The following is a 14,670-nucleotide window of genomic DNA, read 5'->3' on the forward strand; positions in this document are numbered from 1 at the left end:
CCAGTGTCCTCTCCTCCCATCCCTCTGCTTGTTCTCTCTCCAGCAGACCACTTTCAACCCAGATTCAACCTCCAATGCTTCCCAGACTTCTTGTGGATGCCTCCAGAGCTCTCTGTGCACCACAGTCTTTCAAAAAACAACTTGAATCATTTCCCTGTCATAGCTTCCCCATTGCATGAAGTGAAACCTATTACAGAGGTCTACAAAACCCTGTGCATGAAGAATTAAAAGGGAAAGCCTTCAAGGTGTCATTCAGTGAAGGGATGAGGTTCCCTGAGTCCAGGGTGTGGTGGAAATTCTAGCTTGTCTGGTTTCCTGTGAGATCATCCCTTTCATCCGTCTGTGATCTGCTCCGTATCCAGTTTCCTCTCTCAGATTTTCAGGAAATGACTGAGGAGCATGGCAAGTCCAAAGGCAGTTGGGGTGTGAACCAGGATGGGGGGAACTAGGGATCCTGCTCTGAACATCCTAGGAAGAGGGAATGGCCAAGGACCGGGCAGGCGAAGTAAAGCAGTGACCATTCAGAAGCATTTGAGAATCCCCCTCTTCTCTCATCAGGCACCTGGATCTGTGGTTGCTAAATAAAGTGTAAGAAAAGATATCCAGTTAAATTTGAATTGAAGATAATAAGTAAATTTTGAGTTATATATGTCCCAAGTATTGCGTGTGTCCCATATTTTCATTTTCTCCATATGGTGACCCTACCTGGATGACCACATCCTCCCAGGTTTCTTCCTCACCAGGCAGCCAGAGGGATGCTATAAAAACCCAAAGACACTTCACATCCCTCCTCTGCTTACAACCCTCCAGTAACTCTGAGGTCTTGTGTTATCTGGGTCCGCCAAGTTCTCTGACCTCATCTTCTATGCCAGCAGTATGCTGACAAAATGGCTCTCTGAAAAAAATTAAAGTAAAAATATTTTTTAGAAAAAAAAGCTCTGAGTTTAGCATTGGCTAATTTCCATGGTGTAAATATTCCTTCTTTGTCTGACTCCTAGCTGCCGACATTACATCACTGAACGCATACATGGGAAGAGGTTCACAAATGTCTCTTTCAAGTCAGTGGAAGCTCCACTCTCTCAGTAAGAGCTAGCCACACACACATGGAATTCAGACCAGCTCTATTCTCACCTTGCTTGTGCAATCTTATGAAGTCCTGTGTGTCTCCTGTGCAAGAGTTATTAACTTCCACCTCTAGTGCTAGAGTGGGGTCTATGTGGCTTAATAGATGAGAAAGTACTTGGCAATCTCTGCAGTTCCTAAAGTGCAAAACAAGGAATCCGCCCCCCACTACCCCTCCCCACCGACTACACTATTTCTTGGTTGGGAGAAGAGTAACTATTAGAATCAAGTCTCCTAGAACTGTCAGAGGTAATTACGATCAGCCACATATGATGTAAAAGACATAAATCATGATTCTGTTGATTTTGCAACTGTAAAATAAAGTCAAAAATTTTCATCAAGTACAAAAGAAAATTAGGGTTACTTTGATTCTCCACTTAGATTCTCCTTGACCACTGCATGAATATGGAAACATTTTATTGATTTTGCCACATCTGGGACATATTTTTTAAAAAATCCTTCTGTCTTCCTATATTTCATCCTGGGTGACTTCAGTCCATTCAACAATTATGCTATTTTGTATTCTCCTTGTTCTCAGCAGTTACTTCTTTCAGATAGCCTCTTCCACTCTTTCCTGGCCTCTTATCTCTCTTCCTTCCACTACCTATCTCTCCTTGACAATTCCTGAAAGAAGCTGGAAGGAATGGTATCACAGAGGAAGGAAAACTATCCATCCAGGACCCTAGGGAGCAGCCAGTAGGTGCCACCTCCCACAAGCTACATGACCCAGGCCACACCAGTACCGTAGCATGACCCAAAAGTGAGAAATTAGCCAGGCAAGGTGGCTTGTGCCTGTAATCCCAGTGTCTTGGGAGGATAATTTGGGAGGATCAAGAGTTCAAAGCCAGCCTCAGCAACTTAGCAAGGCTCTAAACAACTCAGAGAGACCCTGTCTCTAAATAAAATATAAAAAAAAGAGCTGGGGATTTGCTCAGTGGTTAAGTGCCCCTGGGTCCATCTGTGGTACAAACAAAACAAAACAAAACAAAAACACGGGAAATTTAAAATAACCAAAAATGCCTCTTCTTTGATTTACATAGTCTTAAAAATTTACCAAACATGATGAAATAAGGAAATCTCTGGAAATGTGGATATTTATCATCTATCTTTTAAGAATGGAAAGTTCAGACAACTGTGGAACCAAAGGCTACAACTGTAGCCTAAAGGTAATGGAGTCATGGCCGATCAACAGGCATTCATGCAGACTGGTTGGGCATATGTTTCAGTCAGGCATCTGATTGGATTAGCTGTTGTCATCCGTGTGTGTGTGTGTGTGTGTGTGTGTGTGTGTGTTGCTAAGAAATAAACCCAGATCCTTGTGTATGCTAAGCAAGTGCTCCACCACTGAGAGATTAGCCTAACCATCAATATTTTAAATATCACCCAACCTCACAATTACTAGGGGCTAAAATACACCTCATCTGATTATTTTCATACCTATTATGTTTTCTTTTTTAATTTTAATTTTTACAGACTGCATTTTGTACTCAAATGGGGTACAACTTTTCATTTCTATGGTTGTGCATAATGTAGATTCACACCGTTCATGTAATTATACATATACATGGGGGTAATACTGCCTGTTTCATTCTACAAACTTCCCTTGTCCCACCCCCTTCTGCCCCATTTTCCTCTATACCATCCAAACTTCCTTCATTCTTTTTTTGCCACCCTGCCACCCTGCCACCCACCCCCATTATGTATCATCATCCACTTATCAGATAAAACATTCGGCCTTTGGTTTTTTGGGCTTGATTTATTTCACTTAGCATGATATTCTCCAACTTCACCCATTTACCAGCAAATGCCATAAATTTATTCTTCTTTATCGCTGAGTAGTATTCCATTCTATGTATATATTCTACAGTTTCTTCATCTGTTCATCAGTTGAAGGGCATCTAAGTTGGTTCCACAATCTAGTTATTGTGAATTGAGCAGCTAAGAACATTGATGTGGCTGGATCACTGTAGTATGCTGAATTTAAGTCCTTTGGGTATAAGCCAATGAGTGGGATAGCTGGGTCAAATGGTGGGTCCATTCCAAGGTTTTTGAGGAATCTCCATACTGCTTTACAGAGTGGCTGCATCAATCTGCAACTCTACCAGCAATGTACAAGTATACCTTTTCCCCACATCCACGTCAACACTTATTATTGCTTGTGTTCTTGATAATAGCCATTCTAATTGGAGTTAGATGAAATCTTAAGGTGCTTTTAATTTGCATTTCTCTGATTACTAGAGATGATGAGCACTTTTCACATATTTGTTGATCACCTGTATATCTTCTTCTGTGAAGTGTCTGCCCAGTTCCTTAGCCCATTTATTCATTGGGTTCTTTGTATTTTGGATGTAAAGTGTTTTAAGTTCTTCATAAATTTTGGAGATTAGTGTTCTGCCTGAAGTGCATGTGGAAAAGATTTTCTCCCACTCTATAGGCTCTCTTTTCACTTTATTGATTGTTTCCTTTGCTGAGAAAAAGCTTTTTCATTTGAGTCCATTCCATTTATTGATTCTTGCTTTTATTTCTTGTGCTCTGGGGGTCTTGTTAAGGAAGTCTGTTCCTAAGCCAGTACGATGGCGATTTGGGCCTTTTTCTTCTTTTTGGTGAAGGGTCTCAGTTCTAATTCCTAGATCCTTGATCCATTTTCAGTTGAGTTTTGAGATAGGGGTTTAACTTCATTTTACTGCATATAGATTTCCACTTTTGCCAGCACCATTTGTTGAATAAGCCATCTTTTCTCCATTGTATGTTTTTGGCATCTTTGTCTAGTATGAGATGCCTGTAATTATGTGGGTTTGTCTCTGTGTCTTCTATTCTGTACCACTGATCTACATGTTCTTTTTGGTGCCAATACCATGCTGTTTTTGTTACAATTGCTCTAGAGTAGAGCTTACATTCTGGTATTGTGATACCTCCTGCATCACTCTTCCTGCCCAGGATTGCTTTGGCTATTCTGGGTCTTTTGTTCTTCCAGATGAATTTCATGATTGATTTTTCTATTTCTATGAGTAATGTCATTGGGATTTTCATTGGAATTGCGTTAAATCTGTATAGCACCTTTGGAAGTATGGCCACTTTGATAATATTAATTCTGTCTATCCAAGAATATGGGAATCTTTCCATCTTGAGGAAATCTTTCCAAATTGAGGGTCTTCCTCAATTTCTTTCTTTAATGTTCTCTTTTCATTGTATAGGTCTTTCATCTCTTTTGTTAGATTGATTACCAAGTATTTTATTTTTTTTTTAAGGCTATTGTGAATGGAGTCGTTTTCCTCATTTTTCTTTTAGATGATTCATTGCTTATGAAGAGAAATGCATCAGATTTATGTGTGTTGATTTTATATCCTGCTATTTTTTTGAATTCATTTATTAGGTCTAGAAGTTTTCTGGTGGAGTTTTTTGGATCTTGTAAATATAGAATCAAGTCCTTGACAAACAGTGACAACTTGAGTTCTTCTTTTCCTATTCATATCCCTTTAATTTCTTTGGTCTGCCTAATTGCTCTGGCTAGAGTTTCGAGGACAATGTTGAATAGAAGTGGTGAAAGAGGACATCCCTGTCTTGTTCCCGTTTTTAAAGGGAATGCTTTCAATTTTTCTCCATTAAGAATGATGTTGGCCATGGCCTTAGCATAAATAGCCTTTACAATTTGAGGTATGTTCCTACTATTCCTATTTTTTCTAGTGTTTTGAGCATGAAGAGGTGTTGTATTTTGTCAAATGCTTTCTCTGCATCTATTGAAATAATCATATGATTCTTAACCTTAAGTCTATTGACATGATGAATTACATTTATTGATTTCCAGATGTTGAACCAACCTTGCATCCCCAGGATGAACCCCACTTGATTGTGGTGCACTATCTTCTTAATATGTTTCTGTATGCGATTTTCCAGAATTTTGTTAAGGATTTTTGCATCTATATTCATCAGAAATATTGCTCTAAAGTTTTCTTTCCTTGATGTGTCTTTGTCTGGTTTTGGTATCAGAGTGATACTAGCTCCATAGAATGAATTTGGAAGGGTTCCCTCCTTTTCTATTTCATGAAATACTTTGATGAGTTTTGGAATGAGTTCTTTTTGAAGGTCTTGTAGAACTCAGCTGAGAATCTGTCTGGTCCCGGGCTTTTCTTGATTGGTAGGTTTTTGATGGCTTCTTCTATTTCATTGCTTGGAATTGATCTGTTTAAACTGTGTATGTCCTCCTGGTTCAGTTTGGGAAGATCACATGTCTCTAGAAATTTGTTGATGTTTTGAGATTTTCTATTTTGTTGGAGTATAGATTATTAAAGTAGCTTATAATAATGTATTTCAATGATGTCTGCTGTGATATTTCCTTTTTCATCATGAATTTTAGTAATTTGAGTTTTCTCTCTCTTTGTTAGTTGGGCTAAGGGTTTATCTATTTTGTTTACTTTTTCAAAGAACCAACTTTTTGTTTTGTGAATTTTTTAATTGCTTCTTTTGTTTCAATTTCATCCATTTTAGTTCTGATTTTAACTATTTTCTGACTTCTACTACTTTTTGGTGTTGATCTGTTCTTTCTCTAGGGCTTTGAGATGTAATGTTAGATCATTTAGTTGTTGACTTTTTATTCTTTTAATGTACGAGCTCAATGCAATGAACTTTCCTCTTAGTACTGCTTTCGGAGTGTCACAGAGATTTTGATATATTGTATCATTGTTCTCCTTTACCTCTAAGAATTTTTATATTTTCTCCCTGATGCCTTCTGTTATCATTACATCATTCAATAGCATATTATTTAGTGTCCAGGTGTTGGAGTAGTTTTTGTTTTTTATTTTGTCATTGATTTCTAATTTCATTCTATTATGATATGATAGAATACAAAGTAGTGTCTCTATTTTTTGCATTTACTAAGGGCTTCTTTGTGGTATAACATATGATCTATTTTAGAGAAGGATCCATGTGCTGCTGAGAAGAAAGTATATTTGCTTGTTCATAGATGAAATAGTCTATATATGTCTGTTAAGTCTAAATTATTGATTGTTATTGAGTTCTATGGTTTCTTTGTTTAGTTTTTGTTTGGAAGATCTATCCAGTGGTGACAGCGGTGTGCTAAAATCCACCCAGAATTATTGTGTTGTGGTCTACTTGATTCAGGGAATTGAGAAGGATTTGTTTGATGTACATGAATGAACTGTTTTTTAGGGCATATATATTTATGATTGTGATGTCTTCCTGATTTATGGTTCCTTTAAGCAGTATGAAATGTCCTTCTTTACCTCTTCTAACTTTGCCTTGAAGTCCACTTTATGTGATATAAGGATAGAAACTCCTGCTTTTTTACTGAGTCTGTGTGCATGGTAGGTTTTTCCCCATCCTTTTACCTTTAGTCTCTGGATGTCCTTTTCTCTGAGATGAGTCTCTTGAAGGCAGCATATTGTTGGGTCTTTCTTTTTAATCCATTCTGCCAGTCTATGTCTTTTGATTGATGAGTTTTGGCCATTAACATTCAGGGTTATTATTGAGATATGATTTGTATTCTCAGTCATTTGGGCTTATTTTTGGTTTTTAACTTGATTTGGTTTCTCCTTTGGTTGGCTTTTCCTTTAAGGTAGCTCCTCCCTTTGCTAATCTACATTGTTTTTATTTCCTCCTCATGGAATGTTTTAGTGAGCGTGTTCTGTAGCTCTGGCTTTCTATTTGTAAATTCTTTTAACTTTTGTTTATCGTGGAAGGATTTTATTTCATCTTCAAATATGAAGGCTAGTTTTGCTAAGATTCTTGGTTGGCAACCATGTTCTTTCAGAACTTGAAATATGTTGTTCCAGGACCTTCTAGCTTTTTGGGTCTGGGCTGAGAAATCTGCTGATATCTATATTAGTTTCCCCCTATATGTAATCTGATGTTTTTCTCTCACAGCCTTTAAAATCTTATCTTTATTTTGTATGTTAGGCATTTTCATTTATAATGTGCCTTGGTGTGAATCTGTTGTAATTTTGTGCATTTGTGTTCTGTAAACCTCTAATGTTCTGTAGTTTAATTTCTATTCCATTCTTCAGGTTTGAGAAATTTTCTGAATAGGTTGTTCATTCCTTTGGTTTGTATCTCAGGGCCTTCCTCAATCCTGATAATTCTTAAATCTGGTCTTTTCAGGATATCCCATAGTTCTTGGAGATTCTGTTCATGATTTTTTACCATCTTCTCTGTTTGGTTAACTTTATTTTCAAGATTAAATATTTTGTCTTCATTGTCTGAGGTTCTGTCTTCCAAGTGATCTAGTCTGTTGGTGGTACTTCCATTGAGTTATTCGATTTATTGTTTCCTTCATTTCAAGGATTTCTGTTTGTTTGTTTGTTTTTCAGAATCTCTATCTCTTTGTTGAAATGATCTTTTGCTTCCTGCAGTTGCTCTTTCAACTGCTTATTGGAGTGATCATTCATTGCCTGCATTTGCTCTCTTATCTCATCTTTGCTTTATGAATCATTTTAATTATGTATATTCTGAACTCCTTTTCTGACATTTCTTCTACCATGCTGTTATTGAATTCTATTAATATAGAATCTTGGTTTGTTTGGAACACTTTCTTTCCTTGTTTTTTCATATTGTTCACGAATCTTCCCCTCTAGCAGCGCAGATCTGGGGTATTGCATCCCCCCCTATAGACTTATAGTAACACTGCAGGTTTCCAAAACCTCTTTTTTAAGGGGGAGATCAATATTAGCAGCACCCAGTACAGACAATATGCAGCCTTAAACCAAATAACCCCTATGAAGACGTTAACAATGCATAATAAACAGAGAGGATGAGCTCAATTATTATCTACAGTATAACAAATAGATTTGCAATGAGGTCTGCAGTTTCTAATGGAGGACAAAGACAATGGGAAAGGGTGTAGGATGTAACTATTAATGGGATAAGAAAAAAGTATATAGAAGTTCTAGATTGTAGGAAGAGTGAAAGTGTAATCAAAAGAAGTTGGTTGTTAGCATGAGAAAAGGGAGAAAGAGACTCTGAGGAAACAGGGAAACTAAAGGAAAATAGAGTGAGAAAAATAAAGAAATGAAAGCTGAAAATTTTTCAAAAAGGAGAAAAAAAAAACTACCCTATAACAGTCATATACTATTCAAACCTCCCAGTCTTCAGCAGCCTGATGCATGAGAGGAACCTGACAATGAGTTTCTAGTCTCCAGCAGGGGTTTCGGGATGGGACTGGCCCCACCTAAAGATGGCAGTTTCCACTTCCAGAATAATCTAAGATGGCCACACTGGCTTCCAAATGTGTTGTCAAATGGGGAGCTGCAGCATGGGGCGTGGACACCACGTTCATGTTGAGTGTGTTCAGTCGGGCTAGGGGTATGGGAAGCGGTGTGTGGTCAGTCGGATCGGGGGTCCTGCAAGGCCTGGCTGTTGTCCCCAAATGGCAGCAGCCACATGTAACCAAACCTGTGGGTACTGTGACAGTGGACTTCCAGGCAACATCAGGCAGCTGGAGATCGCTGGTTGTCTTCAAGTAGTCTGCAGGCTACTGGTGGACGATTGGCAGCATGTGATGGGTAGGTTAAAAGCAGGTGATGGACAGGCAAGAGGCAGGCAAATGGGCAAATGGTGGATGATAGGCAGCAGTCAGTGAGCGATTTGCACTCAAAAAGTAGTCAATATGCTGGCAGACTGCAGGTGATCGAGGTGGACAAATGGGGTAAATAGCAGGGGATCAATAAGCAGCAAAGACTTCCTCACAGAGAAATAGATTTTCCTCTGCTTGAAACCCAAGTTACAGAGGGACAGGAACACAGCTTTCCTCTAGTCTGCCATCTTGGATCTCCCCGTTATGGTTTCTTAAACACAAAAATACCTCTGTTGGTCATGGTTTCAACAAAGGCAGAAAATGAAAGCTAGATGTGGAGATCAGCTTTCTAAAGTCAACAGAAGCATTCTGGGGATGTGGCTTAGTGGTAGAGCACTTTGCCTGGCATGCATGAGGCCCTGGGTTCAATCCCCACCACTATTAAGAAAAATCTACTGGTTGATTTTAGACTGGTTCTTGATGGAAGTGAAGAATCAGCTAACTCAACATTTCATTCCAACTGCCCTTGCAAATACTCAAGTTCCCAGACTCCCCTGCAACTAGAGGTTGCCATGAGATGAATGGGTTGTGTGTGGAAGTCTTCATCCAACCAATGGCGCGTGAAGGTTGTCCCATATTACATGGAGTCTTGCTGGGAATCCCATAGCTACCCAGCTCCTTCTGCTTGGAACATGGGCACTACACCTGGAACAGAATTAGTCATTGTGGTCATGAAACAAAAACTATATGCTAAGGAGGAGGTGAAGGAGGAAAATGGAAGGTCAAGGTCTGGTTCATCTTGATGTTCGAGATGAACATATATATTTAAGCCCTATTTGGGTTTTCCGTTACATGCTATTGAACTTGAGCCTAACTACCATGTCATGTGCCCAACATGTGAGTTGCTGGCATGCTTCACATATCTGCCTGGTTTTGGCCAACATGGAGTTTGTATCCATTGGATTAAAGATAAATGGTTTTTAAGGATCTACAGTGTTTTTAAGAATTTGGTCAGTGATTCAATTTGCCTATCTACACTACAAGCTGGTCCCCAATTGCATCATAATCTTTGCTGTAGAACCCTTTGCTTTCATATACTGAGCTCTGCTAAAGAGGGTCTTATGATTCTTACTTACCTGGAGACTAAGACTCAGAGAGGTTTAGCAATCAGTCCAAAGTTACACCACGGTTAAGGGCCAGTGTCTGGCTTACTTCTCTACAGCGCCCTCTGCTGGTTAACTCTTAGAAGCTGCTGCTCTGGGAGCTTTCCTTCCTTGAACTGGAGGGATTAAGGAGTCATGCTTAGGCCCTGAGGGAGTCCCTTCAAATTACTTAATGGGACAGTGAGATAGCCCAAGTATGCTCTCCTCTTACTAATGAAAAATTTGAGGCCCACAATAAAGCAATGACTGGTCCAGGTTCACACACAATGTCAGGAATAGGCTGATGGCCCTGCACCCCATCCTCTATCCCAGACCCATACCTGGTTATGCTGTTGTTCTGCCAAAGCCTGGGGGCTCTGAGTGTTCTCCCCCAACTTCTTATTCTAGGCCCTTCCTCTAGCTGAAACCCGAGGACCCACCCCTGCTTCACAAGGTCCCAGAGCCCTCCAGAGTGTCCTCAAAGACCTCCATTCACTCATTCACACATGAACAAGCCCTTAGTGGGTGGTTCCAATGCACCCACCCTCCACTGGGCACCAGTGGTCAGGGAGAATGATCAGACCACTAGTGTGGAAAGGCTGCAACTGAGGGACCAGGGAAGTCAAGAGAAGACCCCTGAACCAACTTGGGGGTCTGAAAAAAGACATCCTGGACAAAAGGGTATTAATCTGTCTCTTGGAGTTCATTAGGAAGACTTCAAGCAGAAAAAAGCAGAAAGGACATTCCAGGTACCAAGGAATAGTATCTGCAAAGACAAACTGTGCAGAATGCCACTGAACCGTATACTTCAGCCATGACTGACTGTGGGGTATGTGGATTTCTCCTTAATAAAAAATAAACCTGGACTGGGGTTGTAGCTCAGTGGTAGAGCTCTTGCCTAGCACTTGTGAGACACTGGGTTTGATCCTCAGCCCCACATAAAAGTAAATAAAATAAAGGTATTGTGTCCATCTACAACTAAAAATATTTTTAAAGAAATAAAAATAAAAATAATTTAAAACCTTCACCATTGCTAAGAAGGTGGTGCACAGTATCTGGTGAGGTGCAGGCAAGATAAGGTAGAGGCAGAAAGAAGGTCCTGAGGGAACCATTAAGGAAAGACCAGAAAGGGTTGACTTGATGATAATATTATTGAAAGTCAACCATAAGCCTTGCCTGAATCCCAGGCTATAGAGATTCCTAGAAGACGTTGCTCTAGGGTCTTTCTCCTTTGAATTTGAGGGAGGTTTTAAAGGTTGAATAGGAAATCTCTAGGTAGATAAGGTGTGGCCCCTCCACTGAAGAGTGACATGCAGAGTCGGGAAGAAAGACCTAAAGATTTGCTAGAGGAATGACTTTGGGGACTTGGAGTTACAGGGACCCCAGTTCAATTCCCACCTCTGCTTTCAGCTCCCTGTGATCCTGGGAAGTCACTTCCTCTCTCTAAGCCTCAACTTCCCCATCTGTGCAGGGGAGCTAGGAGTGCTGGCCTTGTGGAACCCTACAATAACGGGAGCTCAGAGCTTCACCGAGTGTACAGTGAGTGTGAGTGGTTATATATCGCAGTCAGTCACTCTCTCTGCCTTTCACCTTAGACAGGAGGCAGGGCTGAAAGGAGTCCCCTGTCCCTTGTAACTGGGATGGGATCCTGGCAGGAGGATCTGCAGAGCCCACCAATACCAAGGTCTGTAAGCAGGATGCCCACTTAGGGCTCCCAGGGGTGCCCCCCGATGAATCTGAGCTCTGGCCCTGCCAGGACAGCTTCCTCTTTCCCAGGCCAGTTCCCCTTTGTGGATGACATGGGCCTTATGGGAGCAGTGGGGAGGGGGCACTAGAGAAGTTAAATTTCCTGGACTGACGAGAAGGCCAAACCCAGCCAAGGATGCGTCCCAAGACAATCTACAGATGTGACTGCCGCTGCTGTTGATGTTACTTGGTAAAGTGCTGTGGGTGAGGGTGGGGAAGTAGAGAGGAAAGAAGAGAACTGTTACAGAGGGGTGGGGGCTGTCCAACCCAAGGTCTCTTAAAACCAGTAACCTGCTGGGTGGTGGGGCACATTTGTAATCCTAGCTACTTGAAAGACTGAGGCAGGAGGATGGCAAGTTTGAGGTTAGCCTAGGCAACTTAGCAAGATACTGTCTCAAAATAAAATAAAAAGACTAGGGATGAGTGGAATAGTGCCCCTGGGTTCAATCCCCAGTACCCTATCACCACACACACACACACACACACACACACACACAATTATTTTTAAAATCAGTAGCTTGATCTTGGGTTTTGGTAACAGGAACCTGAGTCCAGAACAGAGAAAATGACAAGCAACAGAAGTGTCTAACCTATAGGGAGGAACTCCATGCAGATTGGGCATGAATTTGAGGATCCTAAGGGAGGTCCTGATTAACATGATATAGTAAATAGAGGGGTCCTGTAAAGAAGACCCAGCTGCCTGAGCAAGGCATATGCTCCTTATCTCAACAGAAAAGCAAGCAGAGTTGGACACTCATCTATTATGCACCCCTGGGTAGGAAGAAGGGAGCAGATTGTTGGCCTATGCGGGGTGGGGGAGAAGTTTAAAGAAGATTTTGCAAAGGTGGGTTTTGAAGGTTTAATAGTAGTTCTCTAGGTAGATAAGTCAGGGGATGAAATGCTAGGTAGAGGGAACAGCATGAAAAACCATAAACATCCCAAGAACTATGTTCAGGAATAAGAATAGCTAAAAATATATCCAACTTCAGTATGTTCTAAGTACTAGACATATTTAATTCTCAGAACACCTCTCTGGTTGTGATGAGGAAACTGAGACTCTGCAGGATATCACTGTAGGCAGTCAGATTCCTAACTGGAGGATGAGTGGAAGCTAGGCTTTAGACGTCAGCCGGGGATGGATGGCAGGTTTATAGGGCCCAAGGACCCAGAGCTGAGTCCTGAGACCTCATTCTTCCGAGGTGCAAGGCCCAGGCCAGCTGAGGCCTACAGTAAGAAGGGCCCAGACACATGGGCTTGGCAGACAAGTATCGTCCTAAACAACTGGTACCACTGTGAGGGGGCCTTCATCTCCCAAGACTGGGTGCTCACAGTGCCAACAGCTTTGGCAGGTAGATACTGGGGGTGGGCAGGGTGATGGACAGGTGGTCCAGGATGGGGGCCTTCAGCATCTTCATGTCCCCTTTACCCTCTTTTTTCCACAGCTTGCCTCAGTCTCACTTTAACGTGACCTTGGGTCCATATCAATTGTGGTTGGACACTTGTGAAATCAAGTCTGGCATAGAGGAGCTGCTTCTGTTCCCAGAAGTGCCCAAGGGCTCTGGGTTTGGTGGTCTGGCCCTGGCATGATTACCAAGCAGTTCTGTGCAGCCTGTCCCCCTGGCCACCAGGCCTTAATCTTTCTTTCTGTGGCAGCACTGCTATGCCAAAGGGTTTGGACCTGATATTGGTAAGTATGTGAGCAGAGGCCTGGGATGGTTGAGAGTGGTGGAAAATGCTAGGTTGGAGGAGGTAGCAAGGATGGAGCTGGGAAGTTTTCAGGGGCAATAGTCCCCAGAGTCCTTGAGCCCCAGAGAATGGGCTTGCCATGAACAGCTGCCTGTCACCACAACAGATATGGAGATGCAGGGGGAGAAGATGGGAGGAACACCCTCCTCTCCCTAAGTCTGCTTCCAGCCCCATCTCTGCATGGGCGTTGACACTGGACATTACCTTGCTACATCCCAGTGGACTTCAAGCCTTCCTGATGGCACTGTGTGTTCAGAGGAGGAGGGGCTTGTACTAAGAGTGAGGTGGGAATAGGGAGTGTCAAGAAGGACAGAAGGAAGCCCAGGAAGGTGTCTGGGGGCAGGAAGTCAGCACAGGGCAGGAGGGGGATGTGGGTAGGGAAGTTTGGCATATATTAATAATCTGCCAAGCTGGACTGGTGCACAACCCACAAGTCTGCCTAGGCTGAAGGTCTGCCCCCATCTCACACAGATTTCTATGTCTCACCCCTTGAGCTGCATTGGATCTCACTGAAATCACTGCACATCAATGCCTGCAAAAAGGCCTTTCTTCTCCAACCTGATTGTCCTGAACTCAAGGATGGCCTTGGGCTGAGGGCTCACAGTGCACCAGGTCCCCTGAACAGCCTGAACTGGTGGTAAGGATTCCAGCAAGCCCTGAGAACCCTTGCTCAAAGTCCCTTCTTATAGCCTCAAACTATTTTCAGGGCTGGGCTGTAACCATACCATCTCTCTCCTACACAGGTGGCTACACTACTAGCCTCAGACCAGTCACCTTCCCACCATACTCTGGTGTTTCCCATTCCCCCAACACTCAGGGATCAGACTTACCTACAGCCCTGAGAGCCACCCAAAGTGTCTGCCTCTTGGGGAGACTCCCTCATTATAGCCTGCTCAAATGTAGGGCAACCTTGGATGTAACCAGGTTCCAAACTACTGTCTGTCCCCAGTTACTTGATAATGCAAGCATTTTGCCAAATTTTGTGCAATACTAACCCTCAAAAGCCACAGGGAGAAAGTTGAGTGAGGCTGGTAGAATCTGTGGGAAAAGCACTGTAACTGCCAAGCACTGATGTGAAAAGGAGAGGAAGGGGGTATGACCAAGTCCCTGGGGAGGTAGACAGGTCTTCCCCTGTGCAACATGTGTGGCACTTGGGTCTCAAATTATCTGTCCCTCACAACCCCTTATATCAGATGTGTGACCTCAGGTTGCCCACAGCCCCCCTCCCCTGATCAGATATCCTTGCTTACCTAGCAGGGGGAGGGCTTCATTTGTTCAGGGATGGGCTGTAACCAAACCATCTCTCTCCTACAAAGTAGGTTATTGGGACTACCCTGGTCTGCTCACATGCTGGTAGCTGGTCACTGAAGGGTGTGATGACGTGGAGTC

The sequence above is a fragment of the Sciurus vulgaris genome, assembly GCF_902686455.1.
Source record: "Sciurus vulgaris genome assembly, chromosome: 3".
In the NCBI taxonomy this organism is placed as follows: domain Eukaryota; kingdom Metazoa; phylum Chordata; class Mammalia; order Rodentia; family Sciuridae; genus Sciurus; species Sciurus vulgaris.